We start from the raw sequence: 23,222 nt of genomic DNA, 5'->3' as shown, positions 1-23,222 counted from the left end.
ATGTTCACTCTTGCCATCTCTTTTTTGACCACTTCCAATTGACCTTGATTCATGGACCTAACATTCCAGGTTCCTATGCAATACTGTTCTTTACAACATCGGACTTTACTTCCACCCCCAGAGACATCCATAACTGGGTGTTGTTTTTGCTTTGGCTCAGCCTCTTCACTCCTTCTGGAGCTATTTCTCTGCTCTCCTCCAGTAGCACTCTACCAACCTGGGGAGTTCATCTTTCAGTGTCATATCTTTTTGCCTTTTCATAGTGTTGGTGCTAGCAAAGTAATACTCAAAATTCTCCAAGCTAGTCTTCAACAGTACATGAACCAAGAACTTCCAGACATTCAAGCTGGATTTAGAAAAGGCAGAGGAACCAGAGATCAAATTGCTAATATCCAAAAAGCAAGAGAATGTCAGAAAAACATCTACTTCTGCTTCACGGACTATGCTAAAGCCTTTACTGTGTGGATCACAACAAATTTTGGAAAATTCTTAAAGAGATGGGAATACCAGACCACCTTACCTGCTTCCCAAGAAAGCTGTAGGCAGGTCAAGAAGCAACAGTTAGAACCAAACATGGAACAATGGACTGGTTCCAAATTGGGAAAGGAGTACAAAGGAGTATGTCAAGGCTATATATTGTCACTCTGCTTATTTAACTTAGCTTCAGAGTACATCATGCAAAATGCCAGGCTGGATGAAGCACAAGCTGGAATCAAGATTGCTGGGAGAAATATCAATAACCTCAGATATGCAGATGACATCACCCTTATGGCAGAAAGTGAAGAGGAACTGAAGTGAAAGAGGAGAGTGAAAAGGCTGGCTTAAAATTCAACATTCAAAAAACTAAGATCATGGCATCCAGCCCCATCACTTCAACCCAAATAGATGGGGAAACAATGGAAATAGTGAGAGACTTTATTTTCTTAGGCTCCAAAATCACTGCAGATGGTGACTGCAGCCATGAAATTAAAAGTAAAACTTGCTCCTTGGAAATAAAACTATGACCACCCTAGACAGCATATTAAAAAGCAGAGACATTACTTTGCCCACAGAGGTCCATCTAGTCAAAGCTATGGTTTTTCCAGTAGTCGTGTATGGATGTGAGAGTTGGGCCATAAAGAAGGCTAAGCATTGAAGAATTGATGCTTTTGAGTGATGGTGTTGGAGAAGACTCTTGAGAGTCCCTAGGACTGCAAGGAGATCAAACCAGTCAATCCTAAAACAGATCAACCTTGAATATTCATTGGAAGGACTGAAGCTGAAGCTCCAATATTTTGGCCACCTGATGCAAAGAAGTGACTCATTAGAAAAACCCCTGATGCTGGGAAAGATTAAAGGCAGGAGGAGAAGGGGGCAGAGGATGAGATGGTTGAATGACATCACTGACTCAATGGACATGAGTTTGAGCAAGCTCCGGGAGATGGTGAATTACAGGGGAGCCTGGTGTACTGCAGTCCATGGGGTCGCAAAGAGTCGGACACAACTTGAGCAACGGAACAACAACTCAAGAAGAGGAAGCAGAAGAGACAGATAAGGACACTCTCCCCCTCCCCACTTCTCCTTTTATTATAAAACTGTAGCCCACTAATTACTCTGGGCAGCACGCTCTCCCCCTCTGCTTGTAAGCCTCACAAGTGTCCTATCTTTTTTTTTCTTTTCAGTCAGCACAGGCTGCCATAGAAAGATGGTATAGATGTCTAGAGACACAGAAAGGATCTTGTTGCTAGCGCAGGAGACAGGGTAGGTGGTATGTGAGAAGGAAGAAATTTTACTGTCTGAGTGCTGCTCACAGGATCTGACAATCTACATTCTTCTAAATTTGGGGATTTTTCTCCTATGTTCTAAGTCTAACCCTATTAAAACTCAAGTCTGTAAATTTAGCTATTCCACCTGTTATTTATGTATTTTTTAAAAAATAAATACTTATTTATTATTTATTTGGCTGCACTGACTCTTAGTTGTGGCGAGTGGAATCTAGTTTCCCATCCAGGAATGGAACCTGGGGCCCCTGCATTGGAAGCATGGAGTCTTAGTTACTGGACCACCAGGGAAGCCCTCAAATATCTCTAAGCTAGTGAGTTTTGCATTGCAATGCTTGTTTTGTGACTAAGTTTTAAAATGAAACTATGAGATCTCTATTGGGATATATGTATTGCTAAGGTTAATTTGTAGGTCAGCTCTATTTAACTGCCTTTTTAAAAAGTGCTTGCATATTAAACATTTCTAAATATAACAGAAACTAAGCTAAATGGATTTCAGATTCGTATGACCTGAGAAACATTTAGTATTAAATTAACATTTGGCATTAAAGTTTGTTGTTTGCTTGTTATTTAACAGAGACGTGTCACTTAGACACATCACTATTAAGCACAATGTTTCTATGGTACCTGGGTTTACTCAAAGTAAGTATATTGTTGTAAAGTTTGTCAGCAAGAAAATTATCTCATGGGCTTTCCTGAAGGCTCTGCAGTAAAGAATCCACCTACCAATACAGAAGACGTGGGTTCGATCCCTGATCTGGGAAGATCCCACATGCTGTGGAGCAACTAAGCCCGTGCAACCCAACCAACTGAGCCTGTGCTCTAGAGCCCAGGAGCCAGGACTACTGAAGCCCGTGCGCCCTAGAGCCCATGCTCTGCAAAAGAGAAGCCACTGCAGTGAGAAGCCAGGGCACCTCAGCAAACAGTAGCCCCTGCCTGCAGCAAATAGAGAAAGTCCGAGCAGCAGTGCAGACCCAGCACAGCCAAAATTAAATAAATATATATTTTTAAAATGTGTTTTTCACTTGGGGTATACTTTGTACAATTTTTAGTGATCAAGACACTCACTTTCCTGGACAAATTTTACAAGCCTATATTGTCAATTAACCAGACTTATTTTACAAACAAGTTAATCTTAACTTGGCTACATTTGGGACCAATGAGGGTAATTTAGGAAGAAAGGAATTAAGTTTTAATAGATAATAAATTTTAGTTTGTCTGAGATCAGTATCTACTGTCTAAAACTCACTTTTTAAATAGCGCTTTTGTCATATTTTTGTAAAGCTTAATTGAGTTGTTAGGAAGATATTCTAGGCTTGGGTCTGAAGCTCAGCAGTGTAATCTATCTTTGGATGCAGATCAGATGCCCATAATCTATAACCAGGGGACTATATGTTCTAGAAAAAAAAAAAATCACATCATTTAAAGGACCGTGTCCACCCTGGATGAATGCCTCTTATCAGGTATTCTCAGCATCCTGCACAAGGATACTGAAGGGAATCAACTTCCAGGATTTACCCTCCTCCCCTGACCCTTTACTTCCAATTTGCAGCCAGACTAGTTCCTGAAAGCTCCCTGTCAATGGCACTGGACACACACTCTGTACTATTCCACTGGGACAGTTTCTCAGCCACTCACACCTGGCTGAGAGACTACTCGGAAGGGATAGCATCTAAAGCTGTAAGCACAAATCCTGACTAAACTGCACAGTGAAATGCGACACAGGACCGTGACTTCTGGATAGCTAACTACTGCTCTAGAGATGTGAGCGGCAAAGCCTGTCTCAGCCGCTGCTCCAGCCAAGGCCACTAGCCCAGAGTCAAGGGAACCCAAGGGTGAGGAGACTGCCCACTATATTCAGGAGCTGCTTCTCTGTACCCCGAGTTACCCAAGGGGCCAAATCTCAGCCCAGACAGCACCTGCAGCGTGTAAGTTACTGACCAACTGCCCCATGGCTCCGCCTCTGTGAGAAGCACCTTTCTTCATGTCCATCTTTCTCCATGTCCCTCTTTCTCCGCCTTTCTCCTTGTCCATCTAAGTCAGCAGAAGATAGATGGATACATTCTGCTGAGAACTGAACTTTCCAGGACCGAGTTTACCCAGTTAATGGGATCTTTTGATCTCATCCAAAGGGACACTTGCAGACTTTACTCTCCCACAGGCAGCTAGGGTCCGTGCTGACCCAGTGGCAGCCCGAGCCCAAGAGGGCCACACGGCGGGCAGGGGGCACTGCCGCTGTGCCTGAGACAGACCCGAGACTACATGGTTGATTAACAGAGGTTATGAAGACACTTAGAGTAAAATCTGTCAGTTATGAAGAAGTGCAGGTAGTACAACAGGGGTGAGAGGAAGATCGGAAAGCATTTCATGAGAGGTTGATAGAAGGTTTTAAAAAATATAGCAGGGGCTTTTCTGGTGGCTCACTGGGAAAGAATCCACGTGCCATGCAGGGCACATGGGCTCCATCCCTGATTCAGGGAGATCCCATGTGTCATGGAGCAGTTAAGCCCGGGAGCTGAAACTGCCGAAGCCCAGGCCCTAGAGCCGGTGCTCTGAAACAAGAGAAGCCACTGCAGTGAGAAGCCCATGCTGAGAAAAGCCCACACAGCAACAAAGACAGAGCATAGACAATATATATATGAGTGTGGATGCCTTCCCCCTCGAGGGACAGGCCCTTTTGGCTATGCATTTCATAGCCTACCCTGCCACAGACATCAGGAGCGAGATTCAAACAGCAACTGCTGTTCCTCAGACCCCTATGAGTGATTTGGTCCAAGTGGCTTATTCAGTTCTTGATAATAGGGACATGGTTGAAAAGGCTGAATGCTCCCAGAGAAATACACAAAGGGCTAAAATGATGGTTGTATCTTTGTCCACTCAGAGACCACCAGAGGGGAGGTCAGCCTTTGCAGGCCAAGCTGGCCATGGTGGACCAGAAGGCCCACAGGTACCCAGACCAACCCAGGGTGCCCTATGTGGGCAGAAGGGCACTGGAGGAGAGACGGTGGTGGACTCGCCCATTTAGACAGCCAGGGAGCTGGAGGAGGGAATGCCCCCAACACCTGAGATCCCTGGGCCCTCGGCCTTGGATGGTTCCCCAACACTGAGGGGCCCCGAGGTCACAAGGGGCTCTGCTCACAGCACCGTGCATGTAACTAGTGCTGAAGCTCGGGGGGCCACTGAAGTGGGGGCTGAGATGGAATCCCTCAGACACCAGCGCAGTCCTTTGCGCCTTAACCCAAAGGCCTGGAAACCTTAACAACTGTAAAAATGCATAATGGGAACATTAGCACCGACACAGGGCCCGCTTCCCAGAAAGCCCCTTCCTGCTCCAACAATGGCCAATTGTTTCCACATGGATTTCTGTGCCTGTCACCTCTCTTTTAACTCAAGGCACTTACTAGTTAAATTAGGCTCCACTGTTTCCTGAGGGACAAGGAAGTCACCCTTATGACCAAATGATATTAACAAAACTAAAAAAACAGATTAACTCTATAACTGAGATAAAAGACTTAATAGATGCTGAAGTACGCAACACTGAGGTTCTGGGTCTAGCTACAAACAAACAGACTGAGGCCTTACGTGATGCTTTTCCAGATTTGGAACCTGATTTGAGCTACGGAGCCCAGCTGCAATGCTGTTACTGAAAGATATGTGTTGAGGGTCTGGTTGCTTGCAGCTCAAGAGCGAATATGCAGGCCAGGTTGGTGGAAAGGAAAGTTTGCTTTATTTCAGATGCCAGTAACTGGGGATGGGAGGAGGGTGGTGGACATTTGTCCAAAGGCCAACTTCCCCCCCTGACAAGCAAGGGGTGAGGGCATTTATAGGCAGAGTCAGGGGGTGAGGGGCAACACACAGAAACATCACAGTCATCTCTAACAGTCATCTTCAAATTGGTCATCACTGGTCTGACTAGCATCATTCTGGTTGTTTTAGGCACAGTTAATCTTTAGTTCTGGGGTGCATTTTTTCCCATTTCTTTGCGATCAATTCTTGGAATTGTGGCAGCTCAAGTCCTGGGTACAGTCTGCTCATGATGTAGTTAACTTCTCCACCTGGGATTTTGGTATCTGTAGGACAGCTCACAGGATATGGCTCAGAACATTATCTACAGCCCTTGAGAAAGAACTAAAGGTCCTTGACTATGCTTAATGACTACATTATTATCATTTAGTCTCCTTAGACTGTTTTCGTTTCAGCATTTCTCAATTCTCTGATTAAACTTATTCTTTGATTAAAGTGTTCCACAGGCAAAAGGCAAGCAGAAGACATGGTGGCAGGGGCAAGGATCTTAGAGTCCTGCTCCATCTCAATCCCCCCTTTTCGATACTCCTCAATCTTGAGGAGGGACCGGTACAGAACAGGAAAGGCAATAAACTTTCATAGTATCTGGACAAACATTTGAAGATTGCTAGACATATTACAATAGTATAATAATAAAAACCCACCTTTGTACTATTTTTTTCTTAATGATTAAAGCAGATGTACAATGTATGTTTATCAGATCTAGTCCCTTAAATCTATTTCTCACTTCCACTGTATAGTCATAAGGAATTTGATTTATGTCATACCTGAAAGGTCTAGTGGTTTTCCCTACTTTCTTCAGTTTAAATCTGAATTTGGCAATAAGGAGTTCATGATATGAGCCACAGTCAACTCCTGGTCTTGTTTTTGTTGACTGTATAGAGCTTCTCCATCTTTGGCTGCAAAGAATATAATCAATCTGATTTCGGTGTTGACCATCTGGTGATGTCCATGTGTAGAGTCTTCTCTTGTGTTGTTGGAAGAGGGTGTTTGCTATGACCAATGTGTTCCCTTGGCAAAACTCTATTGGCCTTTGCCCTGCTTCGTTCTGTACTCCAAAGCCAAATTTGCCTGTTACTCCAGGTGTTTCTTGACTTCCTACTTTTGCATTCCAGTCCCCTATAAAGAAAAGGACATCTTTTTTGGGGTATTAGTTTTAAAAGGTCTTGTAGGTCTTGATAGAACTGCTCAACTTCAGCTTCTTCAGAGTTACTGGTTGGGGCATAGGCTTGAATTACCGTGATATTGAGTGGTTTGCCTTGGAAATGAACAGAGATCATTCTGTCATTTTTGAGATTGCATCCAAGTACTGCATTTCAGACTCTTTCAATGACCATGATGGCTACTCCATTTCTTCTAAGGGATTCCTGCCCACAGTAGATATAATGGTCATCTGAGTTAAATTCACCCATTCCAGTCCATTTTAGTTTGCTGATTCCTAGAATGTCGACATTCACTCTTGCCATCTCCTGTTTGACCACTTCCAATTTGCCTTGATTTATGGACATAACATTCCAGGTGCCTATGCAACATTGCTCTTTACAGCATCGGACCTTGCTTCTATCACCAGTCACATCCACAGCTCGGTATTGTTTTTGCTTTGGCCCCATCCCTTCACTCTTTCTGGAGTTATTTCTCCACTGATCTCCAGTAGCATATTGGGTACCTACCGACCCGGGGAGTTCCTCTTTCAGTATCCTATAATTTTGCCTTTTCATACTGTTCATGGGGTTCTCAAGGCAAGAATACTGAAGTGGTTTGCCATTCCCTTCTCCAGTGGACCACATTCTGTCAGACCTCTCCACCATGACCTGTCCGTCTTGGGTGGCCCCACATGGCATGGCTTAGTTTCATTGAGTTAGACAAGACTGTGGTCCTGTGATCAGATTGGCTAGTTTTCTGTGATTATGGTTTCAGTGTGTCTGCCTTCTGATGACCTCTGGAAAAGGTCAGTTTTCATTCCAATCCCAAAGAAAGGCAATCGCAAAGAATGCTCAAACTACTGCACAACTGCACTCATCTCACATGCTAGTAAAGTAATGCTCAAAATTCTCCAAGCCAGGCTTCAGCAATATGTGAATTGTGAATTTCCAGATGTTCAAGCTGGTTTTAGAAAAGGCAGAGGAACCAGAGATCAAATTGCCAACATCTGCTGGATCATCAAAAAGCAAGAGAGTTCCAGAAAAACGTGTATTTCTGCTTTATTGACTATGCCAAAGCCTTTGGCTGTATGGATCACAATAAACTGTGGAAAATTCTGAAAAAGATGGGCATAGCAGACCACCTGACCTGCCTCTTGAGAAACCTGTATGCAGGTCACAAAGCAACAGTTAGAACTGGACATGGAACAACAGACTGGTTCCAAATAGGAAAATGAGTACGTCAAGGCTCTATATTGTCACCCTGCTTATTTAACTTATATGCAGAGTACATCATGAGAAACGCTGGGCTAGATGAAGCACAAGCTGGAATCAAGATTGCCAGGAGAAATATCAATAATCTCAGATATGCAGATGACACGACCCTTATGGCAGAAAGTGAAGAGGAACTAAAAAGCCTCTTGATGAAAGTGAAAGAGGAGAGTGAAAAAATTGGTTTAAAGCTCAACATTCAGAAAACTATATCATGGCATCTGGTCCCATCACTTCTTGGGAAATTGATGGGGAACAGTGGAAACAATGTCAGACTTTATTTTTGGGGGCTCCAAAATCATTACAGATGGTGACTGCAGCCATGAAACTAAAAGACACTTACTCCTTGGAAGGAAAGTTATGATCATCCTAGATAGCATATTAAAAAGCAGAGACATTACTTTGTCAACAAAAGTCCGTCTAGTCAAGGCTGTGGTTTTTCCAGTGGTCGTGTATGGATGTGAGTGTTGGACTGCGAAGAAAGCTGAGTGCCAAAAATTGATGCTTTTGAACTATGGTGTTGGAGAAGACTCTTTGAGTCCCTTGGACTGCAAGGAGATCCAACCAGTCCATCCTAAAGGAGATCAGTCCTGGGTGTTCATTGGAAGGACTGATGCTGAAGCTGAAACTCCAATACTTTGGCCACCTCGTGCGAAGAGTTGACTCATTGGAAAAGACCCTGATGCTGGGAGGGACTGGGGGCAGGAGGAGAAGGGGATGACAGAGGATGAGATGGCTGGATGGCATCACTGACTCGATGGACATGTGTTTGAGTAAACTCCAGGAGTTTGTGATGGACAGGGAGACCTGGCATGCTGCGATTCATGTGGTCACAAAGAGTCGTACACGACCGAGCGACTGAACTGAATTGAACAACGTATGTTTAAGAAGCCACAAACAGGCTGTTTTGTTTAGTCTAAAGTTTAAATTAAATCTTGTATAGGCTAGAATGACTTCTCCATACCTCAAAATGTGAATATTTCTTCCCTCATTTTCACCATTTAAGTTGTTAACTCTTTCCATAGACAGCAATGATAATCGATGTATTTTTCTCATGCTACCACAGTGGTTTATTTGCGTGTTCTGGGTCCATCCACATCCCTCGGTGCTAGACCTCCTTTTTATGTATATATTTGCCTAGTTGTCCACCTTGGGGGAAAACTAATTAAACATCATGAACAGACTCGGAGCTTAATAGGGCAATGCTTTATAGGCTATACATTTTATCATTCATAACTGATTGTCACACAAACACTGTACATGTGCTTTAAGCAGTACACTTAAAGGCAGCAGTGCTACACATCATGAGCAGTTACACTCTGTGACAACTTTCCTGGACAATTTTTCCATCATGAACGCGGGGGTCAAAAGTATGATTGGAAACAAAAAATTACTTTCCATTAGAAGTCTCTGTTACCAAAATCAGATCAATAGTACAGGAGAACTTTGTTTTCTTAACAGAGAGAAAAACCAACTTTAGTCTTGCATCAGTTTACTGTTAGTAACAAAATTCATTTACCTAATCAAAGTCAGTCTAATCTTAATCCTGACAACACATACATTTTTTTTTCCAAAATTCCTTTTCACAAACCTTTTGTCATATTCTAGATCCAAACAAATTTGTCCTTTATATCTTTGTCCAGAAACAAACAACTGTAGGACAAAATTATAATTTTTCCTCAACAAAAATATCTTCTTTCTTTATAACTTCTCTTTGTTGACAACATATATCCTACTTGCTTTACATACTGAAATGCTTTGCTTATCATTTTTATATATAACAATTTTTAACCCTTGAAAGTTTTAACAAAACCAAGAAACAAGTGATTGAGATGTTACACCAGCATTTTCTGACTGGCAAACTTAAGAACATATAACCTCAAAAAACACGCACTTTTTAAATAGTATAATTTTTCTTCAGTGGTACAACATGTATGCTTAATAAACCCAAACATCTTTAGACTCCCTCTTGGTTTTACAAGAATACAAAAGTAGGGAATCAGTTTATGGATTATAGCCAAATTATACATTCAATGTTAAAGCCTTTTTTCCTTTACATAGTTAACCCAAGGCTGAAGATCGAGGCAAAGTGGACTGTGTGTGTGTTTCAAGGACATGATAAACGTCAACCTCAAACTTTTTCTGAGGCAGGTTTTTGTTTCCTCAGGGTCTGAAAAAAGTGTTTTATCAAGTTAGCTTTCTCTAACTGCATATGCAGAAAGAACCTTTTTCTTTTCTTTTTTTAATTTTAAGACTCTCATCTTAATCAACCTTTTCTGGAGTCTGAAGAATACTGTAGTTGTACACTGTCCAAAAAAAAAAAAATTCTTTTTTAGTCATAAATTCACAGCTAAAATTTTTCTTAATGAATTGAAGCTGAATTTCCGATTTTATATAAGGCAACAAGAATACCAATCACACAGTCACTCAGTCATGTCCAACTCTTTGGGACCCTTTATTTCCAAAGTTTTTTATTTCCTAATTTTTGCCCATCTATTATTCCTATTTTCACTTCATGTAAATTCAGTTCAGTTCAGTCGCTCAGCCATGTCCGACTCTTTGCGACCCCATGAATCGCAGCACATCAGGCCTCCCTGTCCATCACCAACTCCCGGTGTTTACTCAAACTCATGTCCATCGAGTCGGTGACACCATGCAGCCATCTCATCCTCTGTCGTCCCCTTCTCGTCTTGCCCCTAGTCCCTCCCAGCATCAGGGTCTTTTCCAATGAGTCAACTCTTCGCACGAGGTGGCCAAAGTATTGGAGTTTCAGCTTCAGCATCAGTCCTTCCAATGAACACCCAGGACTGATCTCCTTTAGGATGGACTGGTTGGATCTCCTTGTAGTCCAAAGGACTCTCAAGAGTCTTCTCCAACACCATAGGTCAAAAGCATCAATTCTTAGGCGCTCAGCTTTCTTTGTAGCAGAACGCTCACATCCATACTCACATCCATACATGAGTCCGGCCTCTGAAGACCAAAACTGAAATTACTTGGTGTGGAGGAGCAGGTGAGGGTAATTTGACGGTCCGAAAACCTCGGAAATGGAGGAGAGGGGACACCCAGGCGCAGTTTAGGGGGAAAAAAGGTACCTCACGCTCCCCACAGTGACCTCAGCTCCGCAGTCACGGTTTCGGATCTTGCTGGAAACTCGGGGACCTGGGTAAAGAAGGGAGAGGAGCTGGGGGCGGGGCCTGAGCGGACGCCACTGAGAAGGGCGGGGCAAAGGGCACTCGCCAGCTTCCTTCCGAGAGGGGCGGGGCCGAGCGGGTGCACGTCCTTCCGTTTGGTTCCCACCATAGCTTGTCTGGGTTTAGAAGTACTTGAGGGTCTTCCGTGTCCTGTGTTGCACCATTGATTCCTCCCTAGTTTAGGTAACTGTCACAGAACAGTTTTAAAGTAAAAACTTAAAATTCTGTGGGATCATTATGCTGTAAAGTAAGGTTTATTCTTAGCAGGAGTCCTGCTGATGAGGCTGAAGGGATTCCGAGGTGTGGGAACTGAAACCTGATGTGGTGGCGGGGCTGGGTGTGGGTGAGGGTTAATGTAGGGTGGTGGCTGGACCCAGAAACCCAGAAATATTCCTGCAATTAGAATTAATTTAAGCAGTTTAAGTAAACAACTGGATTTGTGTAAGGGTGACAAGCTAGAATGTGAAACACACAACTCTTACAACCGGCTACTTCCTACTAACACCTGTAAGGAGAAAAGTATCTTGACATCCCAGTTCTTCAAGGATCAAGCTCGTTAGACACTACAGTGCCCCAGCGACAGTGCACCCTAAAGCGAATTCAGGATGGAGAGAAACAGGCACCAGTCTGAGCTTTGGAGATACTACCTTGGTACATCAGTAAGCGCCTCATGGACCCATCCACTTCCTCAGCAAGTCCAGATAAGTTTGCAAGTGCCACTCAGTGTTTGAACGAAGTCCGTTAATACACTGCCAAGTAAAATTCAGGGTCATCAACCAGTAACTTGGAGATCTGAAAACTAGGAGAAAAAGTGAAAAGTGTCACTCAGTCATGTCCGACTCTTTGTGACCCCACCAGTCTCCTCCGAGGGCTACAGCCCACAGGGTCACAAAGAGTCCGACACGACTGAGTGACCTTCACTTTTTCTCCTAGTGCCTAGTGGGCTACAGTAGGCTCACTGCCATAGCTACGAGAAGCCTGCACACAGCAACTACAGAGTAGCCCCCATTTGCTGCCACTAGAGAAAGTCCATGCAAGGCAAAAGATCCAGCACAGCAGGAAAACAAAAAAACACCGAGTGATCTGGACTGACCAAGAAACATCAGGACTCCAACCTCCAAGCAAACCTGAGCCAGCTTTATGGAGGTATGGAATTTATACTTAGGGGTACTTAACTGGGTACTAAGGAAATTCTACTTTAAAAATGGCCAACACAGGAGCTCTTTTTGACATTCCAAAACTGGCTAGAGAAAGCCAGTTTTGTAAAACATCTTTTCAGAATTCTGACCCTAAAGGATTAAGTCCTTCTAAGAAGAACCTGCATTTCTCTCCTTGTACCTTTGTGATATCAATGTTCTACCCGATCTTTTTAGGCATTTTGTTCTGTTTTGAGAACTTGGTCTGGAAGGTACACACAGGGTTATATTTGGCAGCCAGTCAAATAGACTGGGCCAGCTCTCAGGGGAATTTTTCATTAGGGGTCCCAGCCCTTAATAGTCCCTGCCACTATTTTAACCTTCTTTTGTCTACTTGTACAAGGGCTTTCACTTTCTTAGACTATTTTGAAGGCTGCATTCTTTGCACCCTCTTGTGGTGACGTGTCTTGCTCTTACCGCCTTGAGGGGCTGTTGAGCTACTCAATAGCCAGATGGTGGATCCTTTAAATAAGAGGAACTTCTAAACTGCTACATTTTGAGAGCTCATTAGCAACAGCTTTCTTCCCAGGAGGCACTGGTAGTAAAGAATCTGACTGCCAGTGCAGGAGACAAAAGGGCAGAGGAGCCTGGGAGGCTACAGTCCTTAGGGTCACAGAGTCAAACAGGACTGAAGTGACCTAGCGTGCTCCTACACACATACACACACACACACACACACACACAGAGAGAAACAGCTTTCTTGTAGTTTTATTTGTATCTCTGAAAAGATCAAATTAAAAGGTGAATACAAAGACATATAATGGTTAACCGTAAGAACCCCCATAATTTAAAACAACCAACGAAACAAATGAACAAAAAATTCGGTCTGGGAGAATTTATTTATGGTTTCAGCTTCCTCTCAATGGATCTCACAGGTGCTTATATAACATTCGATGAGAAACTTCGCTGTAGGTCCAGTGGTTAGGAATCCACCTCCCAGGGAACATGGTTAGATCCCTGGTCCAGGAAGACATCATATATTGCAAGGCAGCTAAGTCCAAGCATCACAACTACTGAGCCCACATGACCTAGATCCATCCTCTGCAACAAGAAAAGTCACCACAATGAGAGGCCCAAGCACCACTAGAGTAACCCTGAGCCGAACAAATAAGACCCAGCACAACCAAGAACAAATGAATCATCCCCACATTAAACAGAACTTAAGTTAAAAAAAGAATTTACAGGTTGGTAGAAAATTACACTGATATCGCACCAGTAATTGCTTGGAGCAATAGCTAGGCCACATTTGAGTCAATTAATCCAGTTGGAGATTGACAAAGGGTCTTTCTTAGTGATTTTTTTTTTTTTGACATGCCATGCAGCTTGCAGAATGTTAGTTCCCTAACCAAAGCTTGAACTCAGGCCCTCCGGGCAGTGAAAGCACAGAAATCAAACCATTGGTTCACCAGGGAATTCCCTGGGTGATTTACTTGTAACACAGAAAAATTTGGTCATTAAAAAAAAAATTTTGGTCATTCAGATGAGTAATGCATTACTTGTACTCACACTGTATTTGACAAAACTGGTCTCATGGCCTTGCCTTGCTGCACAGTGGCTGAGAAATTAATACACATGGCTATGTTTGTGAAGTTATCATAAGAGTGAAGGAAGTCATTACACTGGAGTGATCTTTACTGAAAATTTATATGTGGAAATAAAAAAAAATTGAAGATTGTAAGAAAAAAGTGTTTCATGTCTTTCAAAACAAATGTAAAAAGTTTACATAATGAAAATTTAAAATAATTTCCCAACTACAAGCCTTTATCTCTCACTTTCAGGTAGGGTGGTACAAATGACATTTCAGAAATGGGTATTTTTCATTTCCCAGACTTGATGCTAGAATTAGAATATATAACATTAAAATTTAAAGACTCACCTTTGTTATTTGGGGCTTCCCAGCTGGCTCAGCAGTAAAGAGTCTGCCTGTCAATGCAGGAGACGAAGGTTTGATCCCTGGGTCAAGAAGATCCTCTGGAGGAGGAAATGGCAACCCACTCCAGTATTCTTGCCTGGGAAATTCCACAGAGGAGACTGGCGGGCAACAGTCTATGGGTCGCAGAGTTGGACACGACTTCATGACTCAACAACTATATGCTTATTTTCTCTTCATGTCAATCAAGGAATACAGAAAGGACATGAAGACACATATTCACACAGGGCACACTCACTGAGGCATGGCAAGGTTCAGGCCATGGTAAAAAGAAGAGACAGGCCTAAGGTGGAGCCGCTGCCTCCAGGAGGGCAAACCAACACTTCATTGCAGTGTCTACCTGCTTAAAACCGTGACCAGGAGTCACTGACTGGAATTTCCAGGACACTAGTGCAGTAATCTGCAGGGCAAGATGCTGGCTACACCCTCCACCTGCCCACACCCCTGCACAGGAGACCAGACCTGAAGCAATGTGTTTGTGAATAATTTTCTTGTCCTATCCAGTTTCTACCTACAGAAACCTTCCATGTTGTACAGTTCCTTTGAGCACCTCTGAATGAACTAGATAGGATGCTGCCTGATTCATGAATCATTCGACATCAATTAGATCTTTAAAATTTCTAAGTTCAATTTTTTGCACCTTTTTTGGGGGGGGGGCGGGGGGGACCCTGCCTGGAGTCTTGCGGAATCTTACTTCCCTGACCACGAATCAAACCTGTGCCCTCTGCAGGGTGGAATTTGAACCACTGGACTGCTGGGGAAGTCCACAATTTTTCTATTTAAATATATTTTGAGTCTGAAAATGCACTGCTATGGTATTTTAATTACAGCTGTCTGAATGTTCTGAAGCAGAGTGTGGAAAGAGTAACGCAAGTACAAATTATGAACATGTAATTCCCAAATTGCATGTTCTTTGGTTCCATTGTGGAAAGCAATTCTCATAGTTTGTTTCAGCCCCAAGAGCCTAACATTGCATTGTTACCATCTGTTACAAAATACTGAGGTTGGATAAAACCCTGTTGGTGGGAAGAACATGGTTCATCCAGGGTTGTGGAGATTACATTTTATGAATCAAAAGAGGAGATTCATGATACATTCTGAATAAAACAGTAGCAAGTGGTAATGGCAGCAGTTAAATGTCACTCATACCCATATACATACTATTTGATTTCTTTTGATTAAATTCCACTTAGATAACTACTCTCTCGATGGTATAGCACCCAGATGGTATAGCACCCAGTCCTACAACACGCTGTGGTCTGTGTATGGAAGCGCACCCTGAACATAACAAGCATGATAAATTATGGCACAGTTTTATATTATTCTCTGCCCTTACCTGATGCCAATTCACGCACCAGTGAATTGAATAATTCAGTGTCCCTGTTTTCTCAGGAAAGATGGATATGAATGAACCACACTTAATCAGGTTAGCCTCTTCATCTTACTAATTCCTCTGCAGAGACCATCAAGAAAGGCCTGTAAGAAAGCTATAGAAGGTTTTCAAACTACTGTGGAAAAGTCATAGTAATATGGCCTTCTCAAGAAAACTCAACTAATTACTTTACACACTGAAGATACTGGGCTATCTTCCTACATGTCCTTCAGTTTCAACATATTTAATATACCCCTCATGCCATAAGTTTTAACATATTTAATACAATTATTCTGCAATAGTATTGGAGGTTAATGTTGGAGAACTAAAGATTTATTTATTCCTAATATGAATTGTCTGATGTGTGGCCTGCTGTAAGGACTGGTTTAAAAACTTAGCAAATTCATTACATCTATAAGGATTCTCCCCAATATGAATTTCTTGGTGAATCTTGAAGACATACTGGTTTTCTTAGAAGTGTTTTCACTTTCAGTATATCTGTTCAGTTTCTGATCTGCATAAATTACCTCCTTATGCCCAAGCTGTGAATATCTGATGAAAAAAACTATACAAAATTACCTGTACAAGCTTGCTCTCCAATATAAATCCTTTCATGTTTCATAGATTTGAACTTTGGGTTAAAGTTTTAGCGTGCACATTGTATCTGTGTAGTTTCTCTGAAAGACGTGTAATTTGAGGTCTAGTGCACTCAGAGCCTGGAGAAAGCCCTTGCCCACACATTTCCATGACTCCTCTTCAATATGGACTCTTGTTGTCAAATGCATCCAACTCAAGGTGAAACTTTTCCCACCCCCACTGCATTTGTAAAGTACTGTTCCAGTATGTTCCCCACCTTACGTTTGTAAGGTGTCTCTGCATTATGAATTCTCTCATGATGTGAATGGAGACCTGTTACTGAAGACCCGGCCACACATTACATTTATATGGTTCCCTCCATAAGAGTTACCTTATGGTCACTTAAGATTGACTGCACTCTAAATGTATGGCTTCTCTCCAGCATGAATTTTCTCTTGCTTTGTAAGAAATGAATGCCTTCCAAAACACCTGCCACATTCATGATGTGGGTAAGATCTCAATTCAGAATTAATTACCTGATGGTTACTTAAGTCTGGACATAGAATCAAAGCTTTGCCACATACATTTGTGTGGTTTTCCTCCAGTGTGACTTTTCTGAGGGTCAAAGAGATGATATGCTTTACTGCATTCATTACATTTGTAAGTTTTCACTGTAGTATAGATTCTCAGAAGATCTGAAAAGTGATTCCTGTGGCTGAAGGCTTTGCACATTAAGTACATGTCTATGGTTTCTCTCCTGTATGAACTGCCTAATGGTCAGTTAAGGCTGAACATGCACTAAAGGTTTTGCCACTGATTACATCTGTGAGATTTTTCTCCAGTATGAATTCTCCAATGAATTCCAAGGTGTGCAATTTGAGTAAGGCACCGACCACACATATCATATTCACATGCTTTCTCTTTTGTATGAACTCTCTGATTGACTATGAGGACTAAACTCTGACTAAAGACTTTGCCACACTCAGGACATTTGTAAGGTTACTCTCCATTATGAATTATTTGATGAACTGAAAAGTCGGTCCTGTACCTGAATGCTGTGCCACACAAATTACATTTATATGGTTTCTCTCCTGTATGTATTGCTTGATGGTAAATAAAGGTTGAACGTGCACTATAAGCTTTGCCACACTCATCACATTTGTATGGTTTCTCTCCAGTATGAGTTCTGTGATGAACTGCAAAGGAAGCCCTGTACCTGAAGGCTTTGCCACATAAATTACATTTATATGGATTCTCTCCTGTGTGAACTGCTTGATGTTTAGTCAAGTCTGGATGTGCACTAAAAGTTTTGCCACACTCATCACATTTATACGGTTTCTCTAAAGTATGAATTCTCTGATGAGTTATAAGGCCTGAACTCTGACTGAAGGCTTTGCCACACTCATTACATTTGTAAGGTTTCTCTCCAGTATGAATTCTCCGATGATTCCTAAGGTATGAATTTCGACTAAAGCACTGGCCACATACATCACACTGATATGGTTTCTCTCCAGTATGAATTCTCCAATGGAGTGTAAAATAAGACCTGAGACTGAAGGCTTTGCCACATAAATTACATTTATATGGTTTCTCTCCTGTATGAAGTGCTTGATGTTTACTTAAGTCTGAATGGGCACTAAAAGCTTTTCCGCACTCATCACATTTATATGGTTTCTCTCCAGTATGAATTCTACGATGAATCCCAAGGTGTGCATTTCGAGTAAAGCACCGGCCACATATATCACATTTATACGGTTTCTCTCCAGTATGAATTCTCCTATGAACTTTAAGTCTTGCGTTTTGACTAAAGGCTTTTCCACATATGTCACATTTATATGGTTTCTCTCCTGTATGAACTGCTCGATGTCTAGTTAAGTCTGAATGTGCACTAAAAGCTTTGCCACACTCATTACACATGTAAGGTTTGTGTCCAGTATGAATTCTCCAGTGAACTGTAAAATAAGACCTGTGACTGAAGGCTTTGCCACATAAACTACATTTATATGGTTTCTCTCCTGTATGAACTGCTTGATGGTCAGTAAAGGCTGAATGTGCACTAAGAGCTTTGCTATATTCGTAATATTTATATGGTTTCTCTTCCGTATGAATTCTCTGATGAACTATAAGTCTTGCATTTTGACTAAAGGCCTTTCCACATACATCACATTTATATGGTTTCTCTCCTCTATGGATCCCTTGATGTCCAGTGAGTTCCGAGACCTGAACAAAGGTCATGGCACACTCAGTACATTTGTAAGGTTTTCCCCTCTGTGCTTCCTGGTCTCGTGCCAGTACTGAAGGGTGCATAACAGCACTCTCACACATATTAGAAATGCTGGTGCAGAAACTAGGAGTTCTCTGAAGTCGTAAATCTGAGGTGGTACTGTTGATACTCCTCACAGCTTGAATACATTCAAATGTTTTCCCTTCAGGTTGAAGTATCTGCAGTTCATCTTGAAAGTTTGATCCATGCCTATTTTCAACAGGCTTATTTCCCGCCGCAATTCTACTGCGCCAATCACTTTCATTAGTGAGATTTTTGTTCTGGGTTATAGTTATAGACATTCCTTTGTAATTTCTTTCATCATCTCTCCCCTGACACTCAAATTCATGCAAACGCTCCTGGACCTCTCTGAGGAAAAAATATGTGATTTTATGGCTTTCAGGTCTTCCCAACATCACTGTGTGAAATACTTCTCCTTTATCACTGCTTGCTTTTGTCGGTAATTTCTGGCTTATATGTGTATGAGACATACCTACAAGATATAAAGAACCATAGGTATCCTATTAATTATAATTCATAAATAAATTCTTTCATGTTGAACACATGATCTTACACCAAAAGTAATACCCATCCTAAATGGAATTATGAATCTTCCCAGTGATGATTTTCAAAATAAAAGAAACACTAAAGGAATAGTGTTTAATAAAGAAAGAGTAATCGGGCTTCCCTGGTAGCTCAGTGGTAAAGAATCCGCCTGCCAATGCAAGAAACATGCATTCAATCCCTGACCTGGGAAGATCCCACATGCTGTGGAGCAGCTAAGCCCATGAGCTACAACTATTAAGCTTATGCTTGGGAGCCTCGGAGCCACAACTATTGAGCCCATATGCTACAACTACACAAGCCATCACAACCCAGAGCCTGTGTTCCAAAATAAGAGAAGACAAGGCAATGAGAGGCTCACACACCACAACTATAGAGTAGCACCTGCTCTGCTCTACACAAATAGAGAAAAGCTCATGCAGCAACAAAGACCCAGCACAGCCAAATAAATAAATAAAATTTAGAAAAATAAAAAAAGAAGAGTGATCACCTGTAATTCAAATTAATTTTACAGTAGGCTAGTTTCAAACACACAATGACAAAAACATTCATATAGTTCAAACCTATGTCAGCTCTCAAAGAAAAGGGTATTATCACACCATGACCCCGAAGCACACTCTACTAGCTCTAATTGGTAGTAAACATACTACTGTCTCATAATTGAGGAGAAAAAAAATACGTTATACACAATATACACATACTTATACATAATTACATGCTAAAGAACAGACAGGGCTTTGCAGGTGGCTCAGTGGTAAATAATCCGCCTGCCACTTCAGGAGATGCAAAAGACTATAGAGTTCAATCCCTGGATCTGGATGATCCTCTGGAGACAGAAATGACAAGCCACTCCAGTATTCTTGCCTGAAAGAAATTCCATGGACAGAGAAGCCTGGCAGGCTACAGTCCATGGGGTCACAAAGAGTCAGACACCTCTGAAAGATTTGAGTATACATGCAAAGAACAGACAATATATTATAATGGTAAATAATCCAAAAGAAACTAAATAATGAATAATGTAAAAACTAAAGAGCAGTTTCTTAAAAAGATGGGAATACCCAACTTACCTGTCTCCTGAGAAACCTGTATGCAGGACAAGAAGCAAAAGTTAGAACCGGACATGGAACAACTAACTGGTTCAAAACTGGGAAAGCAGTACGTCAAGGCTGTATATTGTCACCCTGCTTATTTAACTTATATGCAGAGTACATCATGCAAAATGCTGGGTTGGATTAAACACAAACTGGAATCAAGATTGCCAGGAGAAGTATCAGCAGTCTCAGATATGCACATGAATCCACTTCAGTGGCAGAGAGCAAAGAGGAATTAAACAGCCTCTTGATGGAGTGAAAGAGGACAGTAAAAAGAAGCTGGCTTAAAACTCAACATTCAAAACACTAAGACCATGGCATCTGGTCCTATCACTTGATGGCAAATAGATGAGGAAAAAAAGGAAACAGTGCCAGGTTTTATTTTCTTGGGCTCGAAAATCACCATGGATGGTGACTGCAGCCATGAAATTAAAAGATGCTTACTCCTTGGAAGAAAAGCTATGACATACCCAGAGAGCATATTAAAAAGCAGAGACATCACTTTTGCCAACAAATGTCCACAGAGTCAAAGCTATGGTTTTTCCAGTCATCATGTATGGATGTGAGAGTCAAACCATAAAAAAGGCCGAGTGCCAAAGAATCGATGCTTTGGAACTGTAGTGCTGGAGAAGGCTCTTGAGAGTCCCTTGGACTGCAAGGAGATAAAACCAGTCAGCCCTGAAGGAAGTCAACCCTGAATATTCATTGGAAGGGCTGATGCTGAAGCTGAAGCTCCAATACTCAGACTCCTTGATGCAAAGAGCTGACTCACTGGAAAAGACCCTGATGCTGGGGAAGGTCAAGGGCAGAAGCAAAAGGGGGCAACAGAGGATGAGATGGTTGGATGGCATCACTGACTCAATGGACGTGAGTTTGAGCAAACTCAGGGAAATAGTGAAGCACAGGGAAGCCTGGCATGCTGTAGTTGATGGGGTTGCAAAGTATCAAACATGACTTAGTGACGGAACAAAAAAAAGAACAAAAGGGCAGTTTACAACTGCACAACAAACACAGCATTAGGAAATAAAGGATTCACTTAAAACAATTTTCTATTTTTTGGTCATACCACATCCCTTGTGGGATTTTAATTCCATGACCATGGAGTGAACCTAGGCCCAAGCAGTTAAAAGTGCTGAATTCTAACCACTGGACTACCAGGGAATTCCTTCATACGATTTAAAACCAAAACAAAACACACTTTTATAAATATCTGTGATAAATCTATCAGTATATTGACGTATAGGCCATTTTATGACATTAACAAGTAATTCATACCAGTTACACTGGATAATACATACAGAAAGACCATCATCTGTAAATTTAAAAAATTAGTAAATGAAATATTCTCTACTTACACAATAGCCATTCAATACAGCAATTTCCTATCTATACAGTAACCTTATCTAGTTCACTGGCCCCAACATACATGTAGAGGAACACGCTTTGGGGTTCTCTGGTGGCTCGGGGGTAAAGAATCACCTGCCAATGCAGGGCACATAGGTTCAAGTACTGGTCTGGGGAGATTACACATGCCTCGGAGCACCTTACCAACCCAGGAATTGAATATGGGTCTCCTGCATTGCACACAGACTCTTTACCATCTGAGAAACCAGGGAATCCCTATACAAATAAATAATACATAACACAAATAGAGAATTATCTAGCTGACTCTCAATATATTACCATTAAAAGAAAAGAGAAACAGAAACAAAAGAGGATACATCATCAAATTGGCTTCCGACCAACATCCAGACTCAAACAGCGCTGGGAAGTGCCAGGACACAGCACATCTGGAGTCTCAATTGAGAAAAGGTCCCAGGCAGCGTGTCCACTCCATGGGTGAGACTTCAAAGATTGCAGTTTGGGGTTCCTGCTTATAATCCCAGGACACAAACTGACATCATCATCAATCTGTGAGCAAACAGCACCTCTGGTTTCATCTTAATGTTGTTTGTTTCGTCTTATAAAACTTGGATGCTGCTAAGCCTGGGGCTTGGTTGGCCTGAGCCGCTCCATGGGCTGAACAAACTTAAGATTTGTCCCCTAACTTATTTATGGTGCCACAAGCCTTGCACTCACAGCAGGCAGTCAGGGCATTCACAGTCAGGGTGCGTCCAGGCAGGTGAGAAGGAAGGTCAGAGGAATGCACTGCTTTGTCTTGAAGCCTAAACAAGACTACTTAATTTCCTTAACATCCTGGTGGCTCTATACCTGCAAATACAGGAGGCATGGGTTCAATCCTTCACAAGTTTGAAATGAGCTTTATAAATGCTCAAGCTGTGGAAAAACTCCTTGTGTATCACACAGTGGGCAGGTCACCTGAAGAAAGGACAAGTTTGAACTCCTATGCCAATCACAAAGCCTTACATGTGAGAGTCAACAAGGCTTTGAACTCAGTCAAGAAAAACAGGGGCTCCCAAGAGACACAGAGGAAACATGCAGAAGTACCCCAAAGTATATCACCACTTCGGAAGAAAAGTGATCCTCACCCAGAGACAGCAGGTTCCTGAGGGTCTCCACCATCACGTCCTTGTACAAGGTCCTCTGGGCAGGGTCCAGGCATTCCCACTCCTCAGGAGTGAAATCTATGAACACATCCTTGAAGGTCAACTGTGCCTGAAATGAAAACACATTTCACCAACGGGCCCTGAGGAGGGTTCTTATTTTCACAGAAAAGGAGAAGAAGCGAGACAGGTAAGGTCAATTCAGCTAAAATAATATTCTGATAGATTCATACAAATCTATTTGGAGCAAATTGGTGGTCTCTAATTTAATTTCCTGTTTTTTCATAAGATGATGATATCCTCCAATCAACATGAATTTGTCATATGTGTGGACAAGACATGAAAAATAAACAAATTACAATCAACAGTGGGTTGTTGATGCAGAAGTGTTATGTTCGACACCCTGAGTGACATTCACTGTCTAGATGAGCTACAGCAAGACTGGTGTCTTCAGAGACGACAAAGTCCACAGTGGCTTTAAAAGAACACAGATTGTGATGAGGATGTCATCATCACACTGACGAGAGGTGTCTCAACACTTCACACACACTAAGCGTTAC

The sequence above is a fragment of the Cervus elaphus genome, chromosome 4 (genome assembly GCF_910594005.1).
Source record: "Cervus elaphus chromosome 4, mCerEla1.1, whole genome shotgun sequence".
Taxonomy (NCBI): Eukaryota; Metazoa; Chordata; class Mammalia; order Artiodactyla; family Cervidae; genus Cervus; species Cervus elaphus.
Note: the sequence above shows the minus strand (reverse complement) of the source record.